Source organism: Pongo pygmaeus, chromosome 16 (assembly GCF_028885625.2).
Source record: "Pongo pygmaeus isolate AG05252 chromosome 16, NHGRI_mPonPyg2-v2.0_pri, whole genome shotgun sequence".
Lineage (NCBI taxonomy): Eukaryota > Metazoa > Chordata > Mammalia > Primates > Hominidae > Pongo > Pongo pygmaeus.
In genome coordinates, this window is record NC_072389.2 from 83,768,910 (window position 1) to 83,781,431 (window position 12,522).

Genomic DNA, 12,522 nt, shown 5'->3' on the forward strand with positions numbered 1-12,522 from the left:
CTTATTTTTGTGAATGGCATGAGACAGTGGATTTAGTTTTGTTTTGTTCTAGATTGACGGCCAGTTTATATTTAAAAAATTAACCTTTTCCCACTGAATTGAAATAGTACCTTGTCCATATTTTATGTTCTTATATATACTTACATTGATTTTGGGATCAATTTCTGATCCACAGATACATTTTTATTCATCTTTTAATGTTGTTTTGATTATAGTGACTTTATAATGTAGGTTAATATTTGGTAGGGCAATTCTCCCTGTTTCTATTTTTTATTTTCATAGTTTTCTTGCCTATTCTTGGACACTCATTTGTTTTTTCATTTCAACTTTACGTTCATTTCATGTAGTTTTTGTAAAATAACTTGCTATGGTTTGAATGGTCGTGCCTTCCCCAAATTCCTGTGTTGAAATTCTAACCGCCAAGGTGACAGTATTAAAAGGTAGAGCTTCTGGGAGGTAACTATGTCATGAGGGCAGAGCTCCCATAAACAGGATTAGTCCCCTAATAAAAGAGGCCCAAGGGAGCTTGCTTGTCCCTTCCCCCATTGAGGGCATAACAAGAAGGCACCGTAAATAAACAATGAAATGGGCTCTCACTGGACACTGACCTGCCTGTGCCATGATCTTGGACTTCCCAGCCTTCAGCATTAGGAAAAGTTAGTTTATGTTGTTTTGTAGCTATCCAATCTATATTTTGTTAAAGCAGCCAAAATGGACCAAGACATAATTCACTGTGATTCTAATGGGAATTGCATCATAGTTATACATTAATTTTTCTAAGAATTAACATTAACACTATCCTTTCTGGAGTACTGGCATGTCTCTCCACTTGCTTAGATCTTGCTTTCTGTCTTTAAAAATGATTTCATATACAAACATTCTTAGCCATTATTATTCTTGTTATTGTTTGTTTTTTGTTTTGTTTTTTCTGCATTTTAGCAGAGACAGGGTTTCACCATGTTGCCCAGGCTGGTTGCAAACTCCTGAGCTCAGGCAACCCACCCACCTCGGCCTCCAAAATTGCTAGGATTACAGGCGTGAGCCACCGCGCCTGGCCTATTGTTGTTTTTAATCATGATTTTTTTTTTTTCTTGAGACAAAGTCTTGCTCTTTCAACCAGGCTGGAGTGCAGTGGTGCAATCTCAGCTCACTGCAAGCTATGCTTCCCAGATTCACAGCCATTCTCCTGCCTCAGCCTCCCAAGTAGCTAAGACTACAGGCACCTGCCAACACACCTGGGTAATTTTTTTGTATTTTTAATAGAGACAAGGTTTCACCATGTTAGCCAGGATGGTCTCGATATCCTGACCTCGTGATCTGCCCACCTCAGCCTCCCAAAGTGCCAGGATTACAGGTGTGAGCCACGGCGCCCGGCCGATTTTTTTTTTTTTTTTTTTGTCTTTGAGATGGAGTCTTGCTCTGTCACCCAGGCTGCAGTGCAGTGGTACAATCTCAGCTCACTGCAACCTCCACCACCTAGGTTCAAGCAATTCTCCTGCCTCAGCCTCCAAAGTTGGTGGGACTATAGGTGCATGCCACCACACCTGACTAATTTTTGTAGTTTCAGTAGAGATGGGTTTCACCATATTGGTCAAGCTGGTCTCAGACTACTGACCTTAAGTGGTCCACCCACCTTGGCTTCCCACAGTGCTGGGATTGCAGGTGTGAGCCATCACACCCAGCCTTATCATGATTTTAATTTAAAATTGTATTATTAAATATTTCAAATATACAGAGAAATAAAAAATAATATTGCAGGCAACCCTCCTCTCATACTCACTAGATTTTAACATTTTCATATATTTATAGAATGTGATGACATTCTTTCATCTTCCCCCTTTCTAGATATGTGACTAGTGTCTAGAAGCCAGTGGGTATAATTCCCAGACATTTAAACATTTTTTAAATGTATTTTTGCATTTCTAAATAATAGATAATGGTTTTATATGTATTCCTATGTAATATATAATGCTTTTATGTGTTATTTAAAAAATTTATATCCATGACGAGTTATTCCTCATATTGAGAAAGGCTAATGATTTTTATGTACTGTATATATCTTGATTTGAGATATTAAATTATTTTAATTGTATTTATCTTATTAAAATCTTAGATTGTCTCTGTTCTCTATTATATACAAAAATATTCAATTTTACCTTTCTTGTACAATATACATACCAATTGTTTTCTTTTTTTTCAGTTTAATTAGCTAAATATTTTAAATAATGTTGACTAACACTGGGGAAAGCAGCATGTTTTTCTTGATTTCAATGGAAATGACTTCAGAAATTCTAATATAATGCTTCTGTTAGTTTTTACAAGCTTGTCATATTTAAGCTAGACTTTTAACTTATTTTTTTTTAGGATAATGTTTCACTGAATCCTCACAGTGATCCGAAGAGGCATGTATTAGTCCATTTTCACACTGCTGATAAAAACATACCTGAGACTGGGAAGAAAAAGAAGTTTAATAGGACTTACAGCTCCACATGGCTGGGGAGGCCTCAGGATCATGGCAGGATGTGAAAGGAACTTCTTACATGGTGGTGGCAGGAGAAAATGAGAGAGAAGCAAAAGCTGAAACCCCAATAAACTCATCAGATCTCATGAGACTTATTGACTATCATAATAACAGCATGGGAAACACCAGCTCCCATGATTCCGTTACCACTTCCTGGGTCCTTCCCACATGTCGGAATTCTGGGAGATACAATTCAAGTTGAGATTTGGGTGGGGACACAGCCAAACCATATCATTCCACCCCTGGCCCCTCCAAATCTCACGTCCTCACATTTCAAAACCAATCATGCCTTCCCAACAGTCTCCCAAAATCTTAACTCATTTCAGCATTAACTCAAAAAGTCCACAGTCCAAAGTCTCATCTGAGATAAGGGAAGTCTCTTTCACCTATGAGCTTGTAAAATCAAAAACAAACTAGTTACTTCCTAGATACAATGAGGATACAGGTATTGGGTAAATACGGCTGTTCCAAATGGGAGAAACTGACCAAAACAAAGGGGTTACAAGGCCCATGCAAGTCCAAAATCCAATAGGACAGTCAAATTTTAAAGCTCCAAAATGATCTCCTTTGACTCTATGTCTCGCATCCAGGTCACACTGATGCAAGAGTTGGGTTCCCATAATCTTGGGCAGCTCCACCCCTGTGGCTTTGCAGGGTACAGCATCCCTCCCGGCTGCTTTCATGGGCTGGCATTGAGTGTCTGCAGCTTTTCCAGGCACATGGTGCAAGCTGTCAGTGGATCTACCATTCTGGGGTCTGGAGGACAGTGGTCCTCTTCTCACAGCTCCACTAGGCAGTGCCCCAGGAGGGACTCTGCAGGGGGGCTCTGACCCCACATTTCCCTTCTGCACTGCCCTAGCAGAGGTTCTCCATGAGGGCCCCAAGAAGCAAACTTTTGCCTGGGCATCCAGGCATTTCCATACATCTTCTGAAATCTAGGTGGAGGATCCCAAACCTCAATTCTTGACTTCTGTGGACTCACAGACTCAACACCATGTTGAAGCTGCCAAGGCTTGGGGCTTCCACCCTCTGAAGCCACAGCCTGAGCTGTACATTGGCCCCTTTCAGCCACGGCTAAGTGGCTGGGACATAGGGCACTGAGACCCTGGGCTGCACACAGTACAGGGTCCCTGGCCCTGGCCCACAAAACCATCTTTTCCTCCTGGGCCTCTGGGCCTGTGATGGGAGGGTCAGTCATGAAGGTCTCTGACATGGCCTGGAGACATTTTCCCCATGGTCTTGGGGATTAACATTAGGCTCCTTGCTACTTATGCAAATTTCTTCAGCTGGCTTGAATTTCTCCCCAGAAAATGGGTTTTTCTTTTCTATCACATAGTCAGGCTGCAAATTTTCCAAACTTATGCTCTGCTTCCCTTATAAAACTGAATGCATTTAATAGTACCCAAGTCACCTCTTGAATGCTTTGCTACTTAGAAATTTCTTCAGCCAGATACCCTGTATCTTCTCTCTGAAGTTCAACATTCCACAAATCTCTAGGGCAGGAGCAAAATGCCACCAGTCTCTTTGCTAAAACATAACAAGAGTCACCTTTGCTCCACTTCCCAACAAGTTCCTTGTCTCCATCTGAGACCACCTTAGCCTGGATTTTATTGTCCGTATCACTATCAGCATTTGGAGCAAAGCCATTCAACAAGTCTCTAGAAGTTCCAAACTTTTCCACATTTCTCTGCCTTCTTCCAAGCCCTCCAAATTGTTCCAACCTTTGCCTGTTACCTAGTTCCAAAGCACTTCTACATTTTCAGGTATCTTTTCAGCAATGCCCACTTTACTGGTACCAATTTACTGTATTAGTTCATTTTCACACTTCTGATAAAAACATACCCAAGACTGGGAAGAAAAAGAGGTTTAATTGGACTTACAGTTCCACATGACTGGCGAGGCCTCAGAATCATGGTGGGAGGTGAAAGGCACTTCTTACATTGGCAGCGGCAGGAGAAAATGAGAAGCAAAAGCAGAAACCCCTGAAAAACTCATCAGATCTCATGAGACTTATTTACTATCATGAGAATAGCACAGGAAAGACCAGCCCCCATGATTCAATTACCTCTCCCTGGGTCCCTCCCACAACACATGGGAATTCTGGGAGATACAATTCAAGTTGAGATTTGGATGGGGACACAGCCAAACCATAACAAGGCAGGAATTATTATTAACCCATCTTCCCAATAAGGGAACTGAGGCTGAAAGGAAGGGATTTACCCAGAATCACACAGCTGGGAAATAAGCAAGCCAGGACTTGCATCAGGCGTGATGATCCCAAAGTCCAGGCATGCCCTTAACCCCCAGGGAGGGTGGGGCTTTGCCCATCTGCCCTCACTGCCTGCCCTGTCTTGTAGGAACATCTACAAGGATTATCGGCAGCTGGAGCTGGCCCGTGAGACACAGGAGGAAGTGAACAGCTGGAAGTCCTCCTTTCTGAGGGCTGGCATGTACCTTGAGTGTGTTGGGGTGAGCAGCAAGGCAAAGAGAGGAGGGTCAAGCTGCTGATACTAGGGGGCCCTGGGTCACCATCCACAGTGATGCCAAGTCATGCCATGTTTCTGAGCACTTATTTCACTCAGAAATAACTAGGAATCCTCCCCACTATCTACTCTGGGGGTGAGATCAGAGTTAAGTCTTCCGGTCCTCCCATCCTTCTCCAGTGGCAGTTTTGTGTCTCCGTCTCTGCCACAGATGGCATTTCCTGCATGCCCTTTTGATGATGGTGGTTTCCTGTGACTGCCTTCTCTTTTCTCCCCTATTTCACTAGCAATGTCTAGAGGAGCCTTACAGTTGGGGTGCAGTGTCCCAGGTTCACTCAACCTCTCCCCTTTTCCTCTCTGTGTGTGTCTACTTTGGCTGTGCTCCCTGGTGCCAGCAGTGGTGGCAGTGTTGGTGTGTGGGCCTCCCAGGATAAGAAGAAAGTGAGTGTGACCCTCTCTTGCTTCCTGCCAGGCATCTGCAGCCTGGCACCAGCTCTGGCCAGGTCTTTAAGCAAATGACCTGCAGATGTTCTTTTCTCATTTCTGGATTGGGAAATTGAGGCAAATTCTGGGCACTGTAGTCAGAAACAAGATGAGGCTGAATCAGGGGAGTCTGGGGTCCTGAGAGATACAGGTATGGGCAGAGACCTGAAACCCTTTAGAGCTTGTGGGGGGCTGGGTGTCTGTTTAGGCCAGTTGCTTCTCTCTGTGCATCAATGTGCCAGGTACCCTTGCAGGGGATGCCTGGAGCCTGGCTACATGACCTGGCCACCCTGATGCCCTTGTGCTCTTCATGACAGGCCAGCAAGACCGAGGGGAATGGCTCTGACAGCTTCATGCATCCACGGACCACAGCTGGAGCAGCAAGTGGAGACCATTCAGAACCTGGTGGACTCGTACATAACCACTGTCAACAAGAACGTGCGGGACCTCACGCCCAAGACCATCATCCACCTCATGATCAACAACGTGCATAGGCCGCCTCATGGGGGTAGGGGGCTCCTGTGGCACTGGGGACCCAGGTGGCCAGGTTGGCCTGGGGGAGATGCCGACCAGCCTTATGGGACCAGCCTCAGAAAGGGAGGCACGGTTCAGACCAGAGTTGTCCAATAGAAATATAATGTGGGATTACAATGGCTCATGCCTGTAATCCCAGCACTTTGGGAGACCGAGGTGGGAGGATCGCTTGAGCCCAGGAGTTCGAGACCAGCCTGGGCAACATAATGAGACCTCATCTCTACACAGACATTTAAAAAAATAGCTGGGCTTGGTGGTGGCACGTGCTTGTAGTCCTAGCTACTTGACAGGCTGACGTTGGAGGATCACTTTGAGCCCACGAGGTTGACACTGCAGTGAGAGGTGATCTCGCCCACTGTACTCCAGCCTGGTGACAAAGCGAGATCCTAGCTCCAAAAAGATTTTAAAAAACTGAGTAGACAGAGTCCCCTCCCAGATCTGTGACCTTAGACAGGTGACTTTTCCTCTGGACCTCAGTGTCCTCATCTGAGTGAGAAAAGGGCGGTGGAGAGTCGGTGTAGAAGCCTGTCTGAAAAGCCATACTCCGGGCTCCAAGTCCAGCACACAGTCCCAGCAGAGCCCAGCGGGGCAGCCAAGGCGGCCAGGGCGGCACAAGCATCAGGTCCCAAGCTCCTTCCCTCTTTGCCCACTCTCAGACCAGGGAGTTCATCTTCTCGGAGCTGCTGGCTAACCTGTACTCGCGTGGAAACCAGAACACGCTGATGGAGGAGTCGGCAGAGCAGACATAGCAGCGCAACCAGACGCGGCGCATGCACCACGTGCTGAGGAAGGCGGCCAGCATCATCGGTGACATTAACACGACCACTGTCAGGACGCCCAAGGGGGCCGTGGATGACTCCTGGCTGCAGGTGCAGAGCGTCCCGGCCGGACGCAGGTACCAGAGCCGACCCCCACGGCCCCAAAGCCCCCGAGTCCGGGCCGCAGAAGTGCAAGACCAGGCAGTGGCGCGCCCTCTCCAGGGTGGCTCCCACTTGAAGCGAGAGGCGGAGCTTAGAGAGGGCGGGGCTTGCCGTGGAGTGCGGGCTGCAGGGCCGGGTGGAGCTGGGACATTGGCGCCGATGGCGGTGGGGGCTGAAGCTCCGGCGACCGCCTGGGGCCGGCAGGGAGGGCCTTGCATGCATGGGCATGGCCGGCACTGGGCTGGGGCGGGGCCTCAGGGTGGGCGGGGCCTCCCGTCTCTCCTCTCTCTTCCTCCCTCCCTGTCGCCGGCAGGTCACGCAAGTCCAGCCCCACGACGGAGCGCCGAGCCCCCGCCATGCCCCCAGCCCGGCCCGGGTCGCGGAGCCCTGCTCCTGGGCCCCCGCCTGCTGGGTCCGCCCTGGGGGAAGCGCCCCTCCTACCCTCCAGGCCGGGGGCTTCCCCTGACCCCTTCTGCCCTCCCCTGGCAGGTGTCCTTGCGGCCTGCCTGGGGTCCCCAGGTTAGTAGGGGCTGAATAGGCGAGAGAGGCCGCCGGACGGGCATGGCCGGGAGGGAAATGCGGCGGGATTCTAGAGCATCGGACCTGGCCGCCAGAACTGGCCGTCTCCATCCCCGGCAACTCGGACCGTGGGTGCCGGAGCTCTGAGTGGCCGAGAGCTGGCGGAGCCTGCCCCCAAAGGAGCACCGAGTCCCGGAGGTGGTCGTTTTTGGAGAGGGGGCTGTGGGGCTCATCCCACCTGCCCCCTTCTTTCCAGCACTTGCATGGCGCTTCTCTGTATTTTCACTCTTGGCGGCTGCCCAACACGTTGCATTTCTCCTCCTTTCTTCTTCTCGCTGTCCTCCATCCTCCATTCTATCCAACTCCTCTCCAAGCCCCTGGGGAGCCTACCTCAGGTCAGAGAGTCTGAACCCCGAGATGCTCTGGGTGTGTGCATTTCCTTCAGCTACCCTGATGTCCCCACTTCCAAGTCCTGACTCCTTTGAGCCATCCCAAAGGGTGTCCGGGGCCACTGGCCCACAGGAGCAGAGGCCAGGCTGTGACTGTGAGCATCAAGGTGTGTGATGTGTGTGTGGGCTAGCACACGAGTGTGAGTGTAAGAATGGCACCAGGCCTGGGCCAGTACAGGAGCCTGGGGGCCATGAGCAATCTGATTTTTTCCTCCACCCGCCCCCCGCCCCCGCCCCCGCCCCCGCCCCACCTTACCCTGTCTAAACCAATGTGGTAGGGGTGGCTGCAGGGGCAGGGATGGGAGAGTCTCAAGCCTGCTTCACTCCCAAAGATTTCTAAGGAAAAGCGTTCTGCATCTTCTGGCTTGGCCTTGTTGGCCCATGGCCCTCTTTCAAGGACATTCACTGTGATTCCCAGTGTGCCGTATCCACTGGCCACGTTCTCTAAGGAAGAACAATAGCATCTGTTTTTGTCTTCAAATGACTGTAGGGTAGGGCTGTGGGTTCAGCGCCCATAAAGCAAAATGAGGCAGGGGTTGGGGCTTGCCCTATGATGCGCTGATGACCCACGGAGATGGGTAGGGGCAAGCAGCATAGCATTGGGCAAGAGCACTGGACTGGGAGTCCAGAGATGCTGCTTCACCCTGGAGCTTTAGGCAAGTCTCTTTCTCTCCCAGAGCCTCAGCATCCTTTCTATCAAATGATGACTTTCTGCCTTTCTCCCCGGGGGGCTGTGGGGATCAAGGGAGACAGTGGCCATAGGGATGCTGTGTTAACTGCAGATGTGGCTGTAGGAGCACTTTGCTAACTGCCAATGTGAGTTCAGACTCTTCAGAGTATTTGGCACCTAGGTGTTAGTGGTGAGGTGTGACATATGAGATGTAAGGTTTGATGCCAGCTCTGACTCCAGTCTTGCTAACACATGAGAAACATTTGGCAAGTCATGACCCTATCTTGGGGAAAAGAGCAGTCTGGGAGAGCTTCTTCAAGGCAGCCTGGCTTCAATGCAGTCCGGGGCATGACTGAGATAGAATTATGTGGCGAGGAATTGAAGGGTATCTGGGTAAAGAGCTGCAGTGTGGGCAGTGTGGGCAGTGTGGGCAGAGGTGTAGTGGGGGCCGCATCCAGGACAGCCACTGGCCAAAGCAGGGAACAGAGACGGAATGAGGAAGAGCTCTTGGGGAGGGTGGGGCATAGGGTGGAGAACCTTCCAAGTCCGAGGAGTTTGACTTTTGGGGATCAATGCTGCAGGCCATAGGGAACCATGGAAGGCTCTTAGGTGGGTCAGACTCTCTGACCTGAGATAAATAAATGACACCTGGACATTAGTGAGCAAGCCCTGTCTCCATGAGCAGCACTGGTGGTCCTCTGAGCACACCAGGCACAAGTGTGCAGGGAGCTGGTGCAAATGCCTTTGTGTGTGGGTGAGCTTCTGTGTTGTGACTCTGCCCACGTGTGTGCTTCAGTTTGCTGAGTGGCTGCATGCCCTAGATCTGTGCTGCATGTACCAGCCAGTGAGGGTGCTGGGCACCGGGAGGTGGCGGGGAAGGAGGCGTATGCATGTTGTGGACATGTGTGTTAGCATGTGCATGCCGGCTGTGGGGCCTCACAGCATGTGTGTGCACACCCCGGCATGTGCCTGTGTGTGTGTCCCCCACCCCCAGGCCTGCCCCACCCATGCGTGTGACCTGCCATGTTGATCTGATGCTTTCAGAATCACTATCAGTGGCCACTGAGGAGCATCAGCCATGGTAGGTACATGCCTCACCGCCTGCTGCATGAACGGTGTTCCTGCCCCACTGCACCAGCTCCACACGGGGGCACACCTGGGACCTCAGATCCAGGCTCCCTGCCCCTCTCTTCTGGAGCTGCAGATTTGCTCTTTCCTCTTTCTGTTCTCGTGCTGCGGGCTCTCTCATTTCCCTTCCCTGTGAGCCATGAGACTCAGTGCCACTGCCCAAGGCCTCCATGGCTGAGCCTGGGGGCTCTTGGAACAGGCTCCATGCCCAAGCTGGCAGACATGGGTACTCTCTGTAGTCATCAGAGAGGGCAGAGAGCTCATGGTTTATGGTGTAAGGGCCGGAAGCTTGGACGGGATCGTGTGTGGGGCTGGACTCTGAGGTGGCCAGAGGTCTAGGAATGTCATCCTGGGCACGCCGTACCTGTCGTGCAGTCTGAGTCATGCTGCTGGGTCAGAGTATCCAGCTCCCAGCCTGGGAGTGCCGAGAGCCAAACCCACTGCAGAGCAGGGATGATAGTCAGGGTCCCACCTCCTCTATCTGTTGGCCATCCAGTGGTGATCTAGGATAAAACCTTAAGAGTCCCATACACACGGTCATCCCACAACACACTTCACAGGCCAGGCAGGGACACACAGCCCCCTTCCCTCCCTGCCAGGTACCACCGTAGCTACTAGCGTGTGACTGAAGGCAGGGTCCCTGGCCCCCACTGAAGCATGATCACCAGCCAGCGGGCTCACACACATTGTCCTGTTGCTCCTAGGGGTTGCCTGTGCTATTCAGCCAAGGGGACCACAGTGCAGTGCCTGCTGGCCCAGCTGAGCTCCGCCTAGTGAGCCCACCTGTCTCTCCTGCCATGGACTCTTCCACTTCTGCTTTTCCCAGCAGGAAGGGCCCAGCTTCACCTATGAAACCTGCAGCCCCCCTCAGCCCGCAACCAGCTGAGGCTCCCCTCTTAGACTTATAAGTCTATGGCCAGTGGCATCTGGCTACCTATCCTCCCTGCCTCCCCCAGGGTCTCTTCAGAGGACCCTGGACTTTCTCACCACCCAGAGGGGTCTCTGGCACTCACTCCAGTCATCCATCCCTTATAGCTTCACCGTTTTGGTTCAAGCAGTGTTCCTTATCAGGCCAGGTGGCTGTTGGGTGGGGCTCTCCAAGCAAGAAGTGGCACTGGGCCAGTGGGTTGGAAGGCAGGGTGACCAGAGAAGAGAGAAGCCCGAGGGGCCTGAGCATTGGTCTGAACTGTGGGTGCACTGCCTGGGTGCCATGGGAGAGGCCAGCGTGTGTGGGGTGGGGAGGGCTGCCGCAGCCCCCAGGCATTACCTATGAAGCTCTGGCTTCTCCCTCCATCTTCCTTCCCTTACCCTTCCAGCCCCTCTTTTCCAGGAACCTTTGCCACACCTGCACCTGCGCCCTCCCCTCCCCGGCCCTCCCACAGCTGCTGCTGCATGCCCATGCTCTGCACTTGCCTCACCAGCTCTCTGCTTGCTTTTCTCTCTCCTATTTTCTCTCTGCTTCTCTCCAACTGCCAGCTGATTGGGTTAGGCAAGTCCATCCCATCCTGAGAGCTCCAGCCCCACTTCAACCTCTAAACAGATCCTCCTCTTCTCAGAGACCTCCCTTTCCAAGCCTGCCTGGGCGGGTGTCCTGTGACTTGACAGTGGCTCCCCAGCCCCAAAGCCAGCCCCCTTCATCTGTGACTTAGTCTGTTGTAGTGGTGAGCTGACACATCCAGGTGTGACCATTGCTGAAAACTTGTGGCCCCTCTGTGGTATGTCCCTGCCCTGTTCTATAAATAGCTATAAATACTCATATATATATAGATATATAGATATATAGATATATATACCTACACATGACCGACCGCCTCGCCTCTAGCACTGGGAATCAGTCACCCTGCTGTCCTTGTGCAGTCTTCTGGCCCAACAAGAGGAAGGTCTCCCCTGACACTGCACCTCCAAAGTGTGCCACCTCCATTGAGCCTCCATGTCATGCGCAGGCTATGGACAGCCAGCCCCCGCCATCCCTCCCACCCCCCACCAAGCATGGGGGTGCTGTGCAGGCAGCTGTGTGGCCTGACAGTCTCTACCAGTCCTGCTGTCCCTCGGCTGAGAATCAAACCAATTTCTGGATGACGGGGAATGTGTCCTCTGCTGGCTGTGTTCTCTGTGGAGCTCAGGGGAGGGAAAAAGCCAAGCCATTTCTGGGGTGCTGTTGGGAGCGGTGAAAAGGCCACACCTTTTCCAAGGGACACTTTTCCTGGAAAGCCCCTGGAGCTTAGCTGGCTCTTATCCTGTGAAGCCAACTCTGGCCACTAGGGGGCAGGGCCATAAACTCAGCCTGGAGGAGCCTGCGGGGCAGCTGACACTCTAGAGGGGCACACAGAACAGGCCACCCTGTGCAGACAGGAGAGGGAGGCAAGGGGACGGAACGGAAGAAGCCTGGGGTGGATGGAAGTCAGTGGCCTTGGGTGCTGGTATCTGCCTTCCCAGCCATCACTAGATCAGGCTTCTGAGCCTATTGGCTGTCAGGGCCGGACTGTGCCCCATAGGCGCCACAGCAGTCCCCATGCAATCCACCAGGTGTCACCAGGCAGCATACAGGTAACAGGCCTGGAAGGTCCCCAACAGCCCAGCTGGACATGCTCACTCTGGGGCTCTTCATTCAGTGGCACAAACTCCAGGACCCAGTGAGGGAAATGGGAACGCACCAGGCTGAGCACTATGGCTAAATCTATTTATTCCAAAATGAAAAGCAAAATAAACAGGAGTCGCATCACCAAGGCAGCCAGGACACTATCCCCACCTCCTTCCTCTGTCCTACACTATCAATAAATAAGTTTCCCAGCCATAAATAATGATAAGAACTTCC

General features: G+C 51.4%; 1 pseudogene; it reads left to right on the forward strand.

Moving 5' to 3' along the window:
- The first annotated feature begins 4,742 nt into the window (after positions 1-4,742).
- LOC129013875 (dynamin-1-like) lies at positions 4,743-11,878 on the forward strand (annotated as a pseudogene).
- Positions 11,879-12,522: the final 644 nt, after the last annotated feature.